This window comes from Dysidea avara, chromosome 15, assembly GCF_963678975.1.
Source record: "Dysidea avara chromosome 15, odDysAvar1.4, whole genome shotgun sequence".
Taxonomy (NCBI): domain Eukaryota; kingdom Metazoa; phylum Porifera; class Demospongiae; order Dictyoceratida; family Dysideidae; genus Dysidea; species Dysidea avara.
The window spans coordinates 7777780-7792813 of record NC_089286.1 but is presented as its reverse complement, the minus strand read 5'-3'; positions in this window follow the sequence as shown (position 1 = coordinate 7792813).

Below are 15034 nucleotides of genomic sequence, written 5' to 3'. Positions count from 1 at the left end.
GTTGGTACTGTGATCCGCCTTAATAAGCCCTTCAAGTGTGCCAAATTTCAGCCCGATTGGGGTACGCATTCGTGTTTTATGGCGGATTTTGCGAAGTGTGCAAAATGAAGAAGTAGAAGAAAAAAACGAAGAAATTAAAACGAAATTTTGTTCGCTCGTATCTCGGAAATGGCTAGACCGATTTTCTTCAAATTTGGTATGTAGACTCCCATAACTGGCCGACACGTCTGTAGCAAATTTGGTTCCAATCGGATAAGGGATCACAGAGCTACATAGGTGTGAAAATTTCGTTTTCTTTCTTCCTGTTAATATACTCACCTGTGGCGCGCCGGCTTCTTGGGCCGCACGACACACTATCGTGTGTCTTGATTTCACAAAAGCGTAACAGCTAATAAATTTTGACAGCACTACTTAAAAACATAATTCTGAGCATAATAGCCTCATGGCTAGTGTACTCAGTACACCTGACCTATCAGTCAACATCCTGTAAAGTGCACAGCTAAACTCACAACATAAAGCAAATGCTTCTTCCATTGTGGTAGTCAGCAGTACAGTGTTGGCTGCTATACTATTACAGTTTAGCTTCATATAACAATTTCAAAACTACTTCACAATGTGTAGGGATATCAAAACCCAACCAAGCACCTTTATTACGTGATAGTGACTGTATAGAAATTTTCCAGTTTGTTGTTATTTTGAATGTGGTGAAGAGAAGGAGTTGTGCTGAATGTGACTCCATTGATGCTGCCAAAAGAGACCATCCCAAACTTTTAGGATGGAGAAAGATTACTAGTCCTGTTGCATCTTGTAATCCTTCTAGTAATAATGCTGGATGTCATTTTGCTCAACTCACCAAGTTCTTTATAGTAGAGCATGTGAAATGATGAAAGGGTAGGGCAGTAGTACTGATGGGTTCACCATCTGTCAAGATCCTGATTATTAATGTGTCAGTAGTGTATCTGTAACTTTTGGCAGTCCAGGGAACCACAACTAGACATACGAGTAATTATTGACAAAAGTATCCTAGTCACTTACCACTTCCTTTGGACTATCAGCATAACTAGGCCTTTAGCAAGTAGTCCAGTTCATTCAGTTTTGCCAGATTTCCTATATTTAGTACAAGATAGAAATACTCTAGTCAGTGTAATTACTCTAATAGAGCAGTCAGCTATCGAGGTTTCAGTTAGTCATCTTTCAATTTGCATTGATAATTTTGGTGTGAATTGCTTTGGCAATGCTTCCAAATTCAATCTCAAAGAGCTAGAGGGCATGCCCCTAGACTCCCTCACACAGTTTTTCGATAGAAGTCAAAGCCTTTTTTTCTGTGACCATATGAAGATTGGAATACAGGAGGCATGCTAAACTTGTTTCTCCTTGCTTAGTTATGCATTAATTGGTTCCTCTCATCACTTGAACACATCATGATCAAGAATGAGAGATCATTATTCTATTAAAGGAGATAGCTACTCCAAATCACTGCACCAGCATAGCTAAAGGCTCAACACTTTCTTTTACTTAGCTATAACTACTATGTTGAACAGTCAATATTACAAAACTTATAGAAGCAATAATGAAACTTAATTGAGGAAGCATCATTCAGTATAGCATTGCCTGGGAGTACCACTTAATTCAGTGTTCACCTTTAGTGATTTCACGGCAGCTTAATTAAAACCCGAAGGTAGTAGATTATTAATGCTTGATTTTAATGGGTAGCTAAACTGCATACTCGACTGAATATGAACTGTTTTTCAGCAGTGCCCTACAATTCAGCTAGCTGCATTATAGCTATAGTTACAACAACAAAACAGCAAAACTGTCGAGAACGTTGCTGCTCAATTGGCACCCACAATCGAAACTTCATGCGTAGCATTGTCACAGTGCAGTCGAACACGACATGGATAAGCAAGAGCAACATGAAACAAATTTTTAAACCTTCCTGTGGAGCTGCTGGTTTATATCGTATCTTTTTTACTGACGATACGGGATAAGCAGACATGCCAACTCTCACACATTAGGCGTGAGTCTCACTCTTTGACTAGTAATCTCACTCACTCACGCCTAACCCTCTGTTTCTCACTCTTTCAGCTTAGTTCTCACACCTGATCTGTTTCATAATTAGCCCTGTGCTTAAAATTGGATAGACCTGTGCTTATTTTTGTACTTTGAGCATGTAGCGACCTTTTTCTTTTTTTTTTGGTCTTCACTACCAAAAATCCTGGAGCTGCACTTGAGTTTGCAGGGGCGGATCTAGGATTTATAAAAGAGGGGGGCTAACTCAAGGTCTAATCACTTGGGTAGAGGTGTGCAAAGCACACTTCCCAGCACAAAGCATGCTGGAACTAGGGGGGTCTGGGGCATCCCCTCAGGAAAATTTTGAAAAATAGATGCTAAAACACTGCAATTTGGAGACATTTCCACATAAAATTCATAATATTTTCTGCCTGCAGATATTTTATATACTGCCTTTAGTTTATAGGTATGGCTCTCTGAAGCATTTTGCTAATGGAAAAGTTTGGGTAGGTACAGACAACCAAGTACATGATGCACCCCTCCCACAATTGCACAACACTGAATAGGTGCATGTTAGAATAATAATGTTGAAAGTGGAAAATTTTGAAATTTGAACAATACAAGATTGAATCTGAGAGCATTTTCAATGGAAATTGAGTACCTGAATTAAGTATTGCCATACATATTAACTACACAAGTAGATGAATGAAGCCCTTTAAACAGACCAATGCACTTCATTGCACGTATAGGTGCAGGCAGATTTGGAAAAATTCCATAACAGAACCAACTACATGTTTCCAGTGAATGTTCTATTAGAGTAGTTAGCTGACTGCTCTATTAGAGTATCTCGATCTTGTACACCTCCAATGCTGATTCGGGTTCTTGTTGCATAAACTTTAGCATAAATCCACTGATAATACCTTGGAAAGATGTTTATAAGGTGGTTTTATGAGTATTTGTATTATTAGTGATCATATAATCATGTTAAGACAAAATTTCATTCATGATAATACTCAGAATATTGATCAAATAAAGCCTAAATATGAAGGGAGGGCTTCAGCCCCCAAAGCCCCCAAAGCCCCCCCTGGATCCGCCCCTGGTTTGGTCCACATTGCTGGTAGTGTTTGAGGTCTCACTCCTAAAATTGTTCAGAGGTTGGCATCTCTGGATAAGCCTGTGAAACTTCGATACGTTTCAGAGACTACGACTGGTGAGCGAAACACCTACGCTGTGGGGTGAGTTTATATGGCCCCTGTTTGCCGGACCCACGAGAAGAGCACTCTGTGATGAATGTGTTGAAGGCTTGCGGAAAGTACAATAAGCGATAGCCTCGCGCAGCCAGACCACTATTTTCCTGCTATTTCTCCCACGGCGTTTATATAACCTCTAATCGATAAGCGCCGTGGGGAGAAATAGTGGTCTGGCTGAGCGAGACTAATTAAGCGAATGGTCTTCCCTGATCACCTGACACCTTCACTGTTTGAGATGTTGAGCCATTGCAGTAAGGTAGCACAGCTTAGTCTACCAGTAGGGACTGTGTTTGATTCTGAACAATTGACTGAATTGCTGTACAGCATATGAAAACGCTGGAGAAGTTAGAAATGCAGTTAAGTACTGATATAAATCCATTACTTCATATTGATAGGTTGAAGGAACTTACAATACATGTAGCAGAACAACACCATTCATCTTGTTACCAATGGGTGGAGGAGTGGATGAAAAAAGGCTTTGTGCCTTGTCATTTAAATCTTATTACTGACTTTGTGAGGTAGAACGTGCATTTCTGCAGTCATTATTGCAGTGGAATTTCACACCACTAGAAGGTTACACATCATATGTCAAACATTATAAAAACTTTAGATCACCATTAAATCTTTATCCACCTATTCCAATTAGTGTTTGGTCAGACTACTATATTGCCATTAAAACCCAGCAGCTTTGGAATATTCTTAGGCTGGGATATGGCTACACTAACGGACTGTATTTGTGATGATAAGGTAGTTTGTAAGGCAGACACTGGTGTGTACAACTTTTTTCAGAATGTCATGCTCAATAAGATTACTAATAATTTCAATAATGTAACTGAGTTTGACTTTGCCTATTCAGAGACACTTCAGTCTGGAAACTTGGAACAAGTAGCTATTGCTTGTCTCAACTTTCAACGGCTTAATCTAGAAAGTAATTTCCACTGTTTACATCCTTTACAAGGTCTTTGCATGATTGCTAACCACTGTCACGACTTACGTGGGCTTAATCTGAAGTATATTTCAGTGACAGATATGGAGAACCAACTAGGACTATGGGACATATTGAGCAGTATGAGCCTAACACATTTGGCTGTTGATGTATGCGTTTTTCATAGTAGCTCCGATGAAATGATTGCCTTATTTCAAAGATGTTCTACTCTTCAAGCATTGCAACTCCAGTGTTCTTATGATGATATGTGTGATGTGTATGCACATGATGAAATCAGATGGTTGTTGCCGGCTGTCCCATTTTCCATCACTAAAATATTGTAACCTGCCTGATAATCACCCATACCTCATACAGGCTATTATCAATGGTTGTAAGCAACTTACAGTTTTTGGTGTCAACCTATCTTATAAGTCTCCTGATCTCACCAGCATTCACTACCAGTTTACAACAGATTTCTATTGAGTCACATGATACTAACATACCAGATATCTTTATGGAAACGGTGTCAGCTTTGTTTCTTCATCTTGGAATTTGTCTTTCATTATCACTACCCCTTCTGTTTGTTCAAATTCTGCATGTAGTCTTGGAAGGTTTACTACTAGTAATGCACAAATTATAATGATTGAATGATGGGCATTAATTAGAAGTTTAAAACTTGGGTTGTGATCCTTTGCTGTAAGGAAGTGATAGTATCAGTTAGTTGAGTATGATTTGTGTGCTATGCTGTATGGGATGGTTTGGTTGTAGCTAGCTAGTTAAGGAAGAATCAGTATAATAGCTAGTTGCCTAATGGCTGGACAGCTGTTCTGAAGTAAGCCCACAAAACCCAAGGGGTTTCCGGATACTCCAGAAACCCCCCTAAAACTGCCCCTGGATGTACTATTCTAATCCTGTGTTAAGCATAGTAGGCTAGCAAGCATCAAGCACCATGCCAACACAATATATAGGAATGACATAAAATAAAACAGATCAATAAATAATCTTGTGTTGGCTTGTAATTCTATATTATCAATTTCAGTTTTACTTATAATTCTGCACTGGGTGCTGTCTTCCCTTGCAACCCCTTGCAACCTTCTGCATCTGCCCTGTAGCTTGGCTCAGGGCTAGTCATTAGCTATACAGTACATGTTTATGAAGCAAGCTCTTCTAGGAAGGTCTACAGGAAGCTGTAGCAGAATAAAGACTGAAAGACAATGTTACTGCATCACTGAATGTACATACCTTCACATAGTCTAATTACAAGTACTATGCTGTGTTAATGAGCTAAGATACTCTAACTCTTTATGTAAGAATTAATCATAATAAATTTCATTTGTGGTTAAATTTAACTACATAATAATGACCATTGTGTGAAATGCGAATTGGCCTAAACATCAAGACTTCAAGTCAAAGTCTTCAGCATTTTTGGTGTTGTTTACATTGCTTTTGAAATAGAATTTATGGCTCATGGCTACTTTGACATGCCTACTTTCAAAGTGAAGGGTCAAAATAACTCTGAATAAAAATAGAAGTTGGACAATATCATTGGACCACCATGCATGAACTACTAGTGGAATGACTGACTTCTGATCATGTACAACTGTCATCAATGATATTATAGGCTCATGGTCTCGTTAACTTGTGCCTGTGTTTTGAACTTACCATATAAGCATGCATGACATGATAAACTGGCTTCCATCATAAGAGTCATATTACATCATTGATGGTATTACTGTAGATTAATTGTGATGCATGGTGACTATGCATATTAAGTAAACAGTTTTAAGATATTTCAGTGACTGGATACCAGCTTCAAACAGTTGTCACAATATGTACTTTGATCCACCCAGAATGAACAAGGCAAGATCTGCATCCTGGCCTTGCACTTTGGAGTCAATTTATATGCTTTCTTATTTTTCTATCTATTTTATGGGACTTGCATTATGTGTCAAAAGTGGTTCCAACATCTTTGAACACCAGTTTAAATCTCAGTTGTTGATACAAGTGAGAGCAGTTAATGTAATACCAGGTAATATGACGCATGCACACTGTTATACCAATACAGAAACAGATGAATATGATTCACAATGACTTGCTGAGCAAACAACCGAGGAATCCCCAAAACAGTGAGAAATCATCTTGCTATAGCAACAATTAAATAAGTCCAACCTTTAGACTAGACTTTGTGTCCCTGAATGATTTCTGTGAAATAAACACATGAGTGATTTTGTTAAATCAACTACATAACTCAATAATTGTAACCGGATTTGCGAAAAGGGGTCTTCCACACACATCCAATTCTATGAACTTGGAAGACCATAACTTTGTGTTCAACAAAGATAAAAGCCTGAAATTTTCACCATCCATTCACCTTTGTTGGTGCACACTACTGACCAAATGGCAAGGCAATAACTTGTCCCAAACTGAAGTTATGATTTGTCAAAGTTGGTAAATTGGATGCGTGTGGAAGACCCCTTTTCGCAAATCCGGTATTATTAGTCAAAAGAATTGTCATTAGGGACCATCCGGTACTTTGGTGTAAACAGCTTTATGCTAATTGTTAATCTGCCTATTCTCATAAATGTAAAAATATTTATAGACTTGTTTACCAGAATATCATCTTTGTGTGAACCAAAAATGACATGCTAATGTGGAAAGTCTTATTTAATTGCGATTGCCTTTGCTGTTGTAGTACAGTACCACAGAAGCAATCATACAGTACAAGTAACCTAGCAGCCTGAGTGTCTATCACAATTTCTAGCTGAACCCATACAACGGCATGTTATATGAGTAGTGAAAGCTTTGAATACTATAATATAAAACAATGACAGTTTACAAGGAGTAAATGACTGCATTATTATCAACCAATACTTATACAACTCATCTATTCAGCGGTTCATTATTTCTAGTACCATAGTTATTACGATAGTTCATTTTTCATGCATGTTCCACAGTGTATGCAGTATTTTGAGTGCTTGGTTGTTGAAGTAGCTGTAACAACTGTATTACCCTTTCTATCCCACTAGGGGCCCTCAATAAGACCGAGCTGAACTAGCAGCAGTCAGAACCTTGAAACTGAAACTAAATTCCCCAACCCAGTGGTATTACACATTACATTCTATGGTTTCTATAGGTATTGTTATCATACAGTATGGTAGTACTGTATATTAGAGATCATGGAGATTTGGGTTTTCCTAGCCAAAAAATTCACCCAACAACCAGCTTCACAATTCCATCCTGGCACCTTGGCAGTAGTGTAACCAAGCCCATAAGTGCCTTCAGTACGATCCTAAAGGCTTCCAATAAATTGTTACAAAATTTTTAAAATAATTTATTCAATGGAATTTTCTGCCTGCTTGCCTGCCTGCCTGCTGACTGACTGATGCCTTCAGGCAAGCGTAACTCGATAACGACTGAGGCTATGTATGGGCTTGATGTTTTTGCTGTTCAGCGTCGCTTTGTCCCGAGACGTGCCTTTTGGCATACCGCAGTTCATACAATGCACGCATCATGGATTTGCCTTTGTCTTTCTTTGTGTCCCATTTCTTTTTGGTGACAGCCAAAGGTGTCGATTCGCGGTAGCGCAATGCATAGCTTCCCTACAGTATTAATATTAAATTATGGACATGTATACAAAACAGACAAAAGAAAATAACTGTTAATAGGCCAGAGGCCTTTTAGTCTGTCCATATCCTGTTGTTGACCAGAAATAGCCACGTTTGTAAACGAGAATCGTCCGTATTTTCCGTGGTGACTGGACTGATTGCAGAGATGATTTTCTAATGCTGTTCTTTGTTTGTAACACTGTGTAACAGGCTGAACATAGCTGAAAGCGAAACATAATGGCCACTGCACTTTCAAAACAGTTTTTGATAGCTGGGGCATGCGTTCAGACGAAAACATTAATTCTGGCGTCATCCTTTCTTTTGATGCGGTATGCATGGGTTCACCAGTCATAATAATGTTACAAAAAAAGTAAACAAACAAGTTCAAGGAAAAGTAGAAATTTTAAGTTCAATTAGGGATCATAGAAAAAAAAGTATGGGAGGACAAGGGAGGTCGCCTACACCTGAAGATATACTAGTGAACATTTAATCCCTAATTCAGTCTTGGTCTTGGGTATAGGGATTAAATGTTCGCTAGTATATCTGCAGGTGTAGGCGATCTCCCTTGTTTCCATACTTTTTTTCTATGATCCCTAATCGAACTTAAAATTGCTAATTTTTCCTTGAATTTCTGCAATAAGTTGTAAGATGTGTCCTGCAGGATATACTGCATGGCTTCACATTAGCTAGTTAGACAAAGTTTAACATGATTCATGTATTGACTCTGGTATCCATAGATAACAATTTCTTAGTTCCTGTCCAACAGTTATCTGTAATCACATGTTGTGTCTGCCACTACACAGGATCTCACTAATTTTATACTGGAAATATAAAGTTACAAATCAGTACCACTATACATGTATCTCAGAGTTCAGATATCAATGGATAGCATATACTAATGCCCACTGATTATCGAATGTGTTGAGCACAAGCTTCAAGCACATGCTCTGTCAAAACAGGTTTTATTTTTAATGCATAGCTACCCTACATGGTGGATTTGATCATGTACTGTGGCTATAGGGCTCTGGACTGAGAAAGGTGGCTTTACAAGAAATTGTAGACTAAAAGTAATAAAGTATTTTGAACCGAAAGAAAGTATGAAGAGCTCAAAATGCTTGTCCTTAGTTGGAGTAAACTACTTTCCTTGTGTCCTGTGATAGGTCTGTTTGTGCAGTGATTACTTTTGCTAAACTTTTAGTGCTCCATGGTAACCAATTAGCTGCTGCTAATAATAACTGATTTGACAAACTGTCCACTTGATTACTAGCAACTTAATTAATTAATCAGTGCTGTCTCACAGCTACAGTTACACATAACATTTCTGAACATTTCTTTTCTTCTTTGCAAATACTGCACCCAGCTCAAAAAACATGTACTGTCACATACAAACTGGATGGTCTAACTATGTGTGTGAAAACTCAGTGTGAAAATACATAAGTATTTGATACCAATTGTCTACAATGACAGTTATGATGCCACTAGTGCCAGTACTTCAACAGCAGCATATAGTTATAATCTGCAATAATATGATGTGAATAAAGAAACTGGTGCTTGGATCATAAGTAAGTGAGTAACCAGCTCTTTTATTTATTGAAGATAAACACACGCACATCTAACCTATTTTCGACACACATGTTCCAGGGTAGATACATACGCAGTCAAATAAGCTCAAACAATTAACCTACCATGATCGATCTTTCGTGCTTCATCTAAATGTGCTATTAGTATGTATAATATACAAAAGGACGTTCAAATTCTGCTACTAGTTATCAAGTGAGAATTCTGTTGCCATGGTACATTAAAATTACCTTAGAATAGAAATCATCTGGTGCTATAACTAGGTTGATGCTATGGATCAAATTGCATCTTCAATAAGTTGCTTTCCATTATGTAAAACTGGTCTGTACTGTAAAGGTTCTCATGATCTTATCTGGCTTCTAACTCACATGCTTATGCATTATTTATCTAAGTCAGAATCTTGACACTGAAACTAAATTCAGAGAAATCCCTGACCCAATGATATCACACATTTCACTCTATGGTTTTTAAAAACTTTTTATAGGTATTGCTATGTGGTGTCAAGGTTTTGACTTGTTGCTTTTTATGTTATACTTACCAACACAGCTATCGATCACAATTCAGTGTCATTACCAGTTGAGTACATTTAAACTTCAGTACATCTCACCATCTTGCTCTAATACATCTATTATTGCTATGTGAATCATGACAATGATATGGTTGAGATTATAACTCCCCCCCCCCCCAAATGATTTATTCATGCAACGTATAATAAAAGATATTATTGTAATTGCATCCACCAGCCTATGAATATGATGTGTTGAATTGTAGCAGAAACTTAAGCCTTGTTTTTCATAATCAATGCTGTTTTATCAACTCACTATAAACTCACTGCAGCAGTGCTAACATAGAATCTATTTTACATAAGAGACTATCTGATATACATAAATTCATGAGCCTCCTATAAGGTATCTTTGCTAATTATGTTATCATCCATTAGCCACTGTTTGGCTAGAGAAGCCAATCTAACAAACCCATGTAGTTAACTTGTAGTCCAGTCATTTTATGATTTAACCTTTAACTAATTACAACACAAGCTTTCTTAACAGTTTCTTGCACAGAAAAATGTGCTCTATAACATATCAAAAGTCTTAAGGAATCCCATTAGGGGAAACTGACCTTTTGATGATTTTTAAAGCCATTTTTTGGTAAAAATTGAGATTTCTGTCTATATTTCATTCATATATTAACAAAATTAGTCAAACTTGGTATCAAGTGGATGGTCTCACTGAAAGGAACAATGTGACATTTGTTTAAATTTAATAGCTCATTTCATTCAGAAGTTATAGCCATTTTCTGGTCAAAATTTCCCCTCCCATGCAAATACTTAATAATTTTTGCTCTGCTGTTATTTTCTATGTTATAGCATAGAAAAATAAATGATTTAGCCATAGTAAGAAACATGGTTGATGGCAAGGGGTAACTATGAATCCTCTAGTGTTGGTATGTTGTCATGGAAACCAATCACTGTTGGAATTTGATATAATTATAAACATGGTAAATAATTTGTAAGGAAATACAGAAAGTGTACTTCAATTACGTCATCCTCGAGAATAAAAGTATCAACATTGGTACAAGCTGTTCCCTTACAATTACCACATGCAGGAGAAAATTTTGCATTATACATCTTGTATGTACACCTCGTAGTGCTACGCAATTACACCTTGAGTAGATCATCTGGAGCTGGTGCTAAATGGCATTAAAGTCCCGTCAGACTCTTTTCATCCCCATTCAAGTGGCTGAAATTCACTGCTGTGTCCTTTCCACTCCTGTACTTGTAAGTATACACAGAAGCTGTGGAATTTGACAACTGCCAAAGTAGGTGATAAAGAAACCTAGTATTTGTAGCTATTTTCTCACAGAAGCAATTATAATGTAAATAGTGCAATGTTTCTCCTGGTTTTCTATTGTATAATGTCACCAAAGCTTGCTCACCGGTGGTAATCATGTCTTTTGGCATAGCTGATGATGCATAAAAGACTTCTGCTTGCTCTCAAAGTGTTCACTTGACCTGAATTTCTTAAGTGAAGCACCTTTTCCAGTACCATACAGTTGCGAAGTAGTATCACATCCAAGTATAGCATGATGGAACAGAAGGTTTTTGCATATCTCAGGACCAAGTTTCTGCTTAACAGTGCTATGTTCCACACTCTAGGTTTCTTAGTGGTTTATATTTGCTCAGGCTTAAAAATATGGCATTAGAATTTAAGCAGGCATGATAGCATAACAACACTAAAAGGTCAGTGTCATTACCTACTAGTGCAGTGTCTGTTACTGTGGCTGATTCTGCAACTTTCTGTACAATCATCACATCAGCATCTCCTGGAGAATAATACACTTTGAAATTCCTTCTTTCTAAGTGATTGCCAAGCATATTAATGAAATGCTGCTTGTTGCTTCATGGTATGAACATTGACAGACTGCATCTGTTTTATGAAGATCATGAACATGCAATATTCTTGCCTGTACTGCATCTGCCAGCCCAATCATCTCCCTTCTCATGACACACTGCTAGAATTGTGTCTCTCATTTCAATTGCTCTTACGGCTATAACTTCTGAACATTTTCTCTTCTGTCAACAATAGCTGGTTCATCACAAAAAAAAGCAGTCAGTGTCAAAATTAAAATCCCCCCCCCCCCCCCGACCTAAGCATACGCTTGCCAGTGTTTGTATTTGTTGCTGTGCCTGATTCTCCTTCTTTCACTCTTAAAGTTTTGCCATTTGATCTACTTTTCAGTACTGGCGACAACATTCCTGGCACACCACAGCATTTCCTCTTTCTTCACTAGCTTTGTTGATACTTGCACATACCTTTTCACCTAGGGTAACTTTGGATAATGCTTCAATAGGTCAATTGCAAATGACACGCTCTTCTGGTACCTCCATTTCTTATCCATTGAGATCAGAGGATGACACTTTAGCCACTTCAATTGTCTCGCAAACCTTGCCATACAATAAAGCAAGAAAGGTACAAGGATTGTCATGCGCATAGCTATGGTACTAATTTGATTTCCCTATGACTAAGTGAATTAAAGGGTATTTAAGCAGCCTAAATTATAAATGTCTATGAGCATGTCTAAATCTTTTAATAGTGCATCACAAATCATAGTAACACGAATATAAAAGTTTACAAGAAAAACACGTACAGCATTTATTAGACACTTATCATGTTATTCTTCGATATTCTGTACAGCAACAAAGAAAGACACTGTTTCCCTTCTTTATAATACCAAGTAAACAACAACATTAGTTATCATGGCAACAGTTATTGGAACATTATTACCCAGCTATAATCATGATAATAATCTAACTCTATACTACTAGAAAAGTTGCCAGACATATTGTTCTGCAGTTAGTTGAATAATAATTATTAAAGCTAAGACCTTTAGAGTTGGGCTTTTTGCTGACAGCTGGATTCCATTTGTTGACATGAATATGAATATAACTTTATTTGTACTTACCATTACACTAGCTACATTCACATAGCAATAAAAGTATACAGTTTGCGATACAATTAGTGGATCTGTGCAGCCTTCTGTAGAATAACTGCTTTGCTCCAAACAACTGATGGTACACTCTAGTTTCCATGGCAACATTTAAGTCTGAAAGTGCCACAAACTCCTTTTTCAGGAAATATTCCCCTTTTCACAACATAAAGTGTGCTTCAGTCAACAAAAGAGCACCACTACATTGAAAACTGTAAAACTAATTATGTGCGTGGGCAGGCCCAATTTTGACCAGAAAAATGGCTATAACTTTTGAACAAAATGAGCTATTAAATTCAAACAAATGTCACGTTGTTCCTTTCAGTGAGACCATTCACTTGATACCAAGTTTGACTAATTTGGTTGATATATGAATGAAATATAGACAGAAATCTCAATTTTTACCAAAAATGGCCCAAAAAGGTCACCAAAAGGTCACTTTCCCCTAATGGGATTCCTTAAGACTTTTGATATATTATAGAGCACATTTTTCTGTGCCAAAAACTGTTAAGAAAGCTTGTGTTGCAATTAGTTACAGGTTGACCCCTTTTTTTTCCATAAAATGACTGGACTATTGTGCAGAGCTTATGTCTCATAAAACATAAAAAATTCATTGCTTTCAATTTGCACAGTTTGGCACAGCCTATTTCTTTTTAATAAACAAAACTAAAAAGTAATCTGTGTAGCTATGTATGCTGCAGTTGTATTATGAGCCTTTGTGATCACCTGAGTGAGGGCACTAAATTTCAAGATAGCTGGAATCTAAAGAATGTCAAGCACATGTCTACAATTACAGCAAATGTAGTTAACCTTCACTCAACAGTAGCCACTACATGTTATTATTATTGTTAATTAGCAAAGCCCACTAGGGGCAACACGCTAATGAGCATTACAATCACATATTATATTATATTACTTACAGCGTTCTTAAATGTTTCAAGATCTATTGTCACAGTGTCGATGTTAGGAATTTGAAGGGAGTTCCATTGAATAATTGTTCAAGGGAGGAAGGAGTATTTGTACACATCAACTCTTGTTTGCAATTGAGTTAGCTTGAGAGGATGTTGAGCACGGGTGGAGGACACTGGAGTTGGTGACGGTAAGCAATGATCAGGTATTGCTAGTAAGTTCCTGACAATCTTGAATAGGAAGGTGAGTCTAGCAATTGTTCTTCTGTTTTGAAGTGTAGGCCATTCAAGACTAGTTAACATGTCTGTGATGCTATCATGGTTTTGGTTAGATCTGTGCCAGGGTTTGCTCAAAACGAAACGAGCAGCGCGGTGTTGAATCATTTCTAGTTTACTAATACTAGTGTGATGATAGGGATCCCAGATGGTTGAGCAGTATTCTAATGATGGTAAGAGCAATTGTTTGTAGACGTGTTCTTTAATTTCTGATGGTGCATTGTGGAGATTTCTTTTTAAGAATCCAAGGAGTCGATTTGCCTTGTTACAGATGTAATTGATGTGAGGATCCCATGATAATTTGTGGTGGAGACAGATTCCAAGGTAATTGTGTTCTAATACTGTAGCCAGTGGAATGTCGGACATTTTGTATGTGAAAGTACTCTTGTTATGGTGTGTTGTTATCTGTAAAATTTTACATTTGGAGATGTTGTATGCTCACCTCTTTGAGGATACTCACTTTTATCCAAACTACGTGTGAGTACTTTAAAGAATGCAATAAGTACTGGGAATAGCATGGCTAGCAGTGAAATTTGGGATAAATACCACGAGTGTTGTATTGGAAATGGGGATAAATTTCACGAGGCGAACCATACTCACTGCATATATGCATGCTGTGCATTAGCATTGCTATGTACGCAATTTGTCACTATGTACTAAGCACCTCGCTAAACACGTGTCAACACTAATTGGCGCTACATTGTTAACATAAATTCTAGCCAATGAAATTGCAATTACAACTTTTCACTGCTACCAGTGAAATATGGGATAAATTTCACTGCTACTATTGAGACTTTTGTATGGACAGTGAAACAGGTATGGTATTACATGGCAAATTGTATATAATATATGGTTAGGCCTACATAGTTCAGTACTTTTGATGAAAAAACAAAATGCTGAATCAGGCCAGCTGGTTGGATACCACTGTTGAATGACCATCCACTTTATATCTTGCAGCAAGTACACATGTACATACTCACAAATATATATCATTGT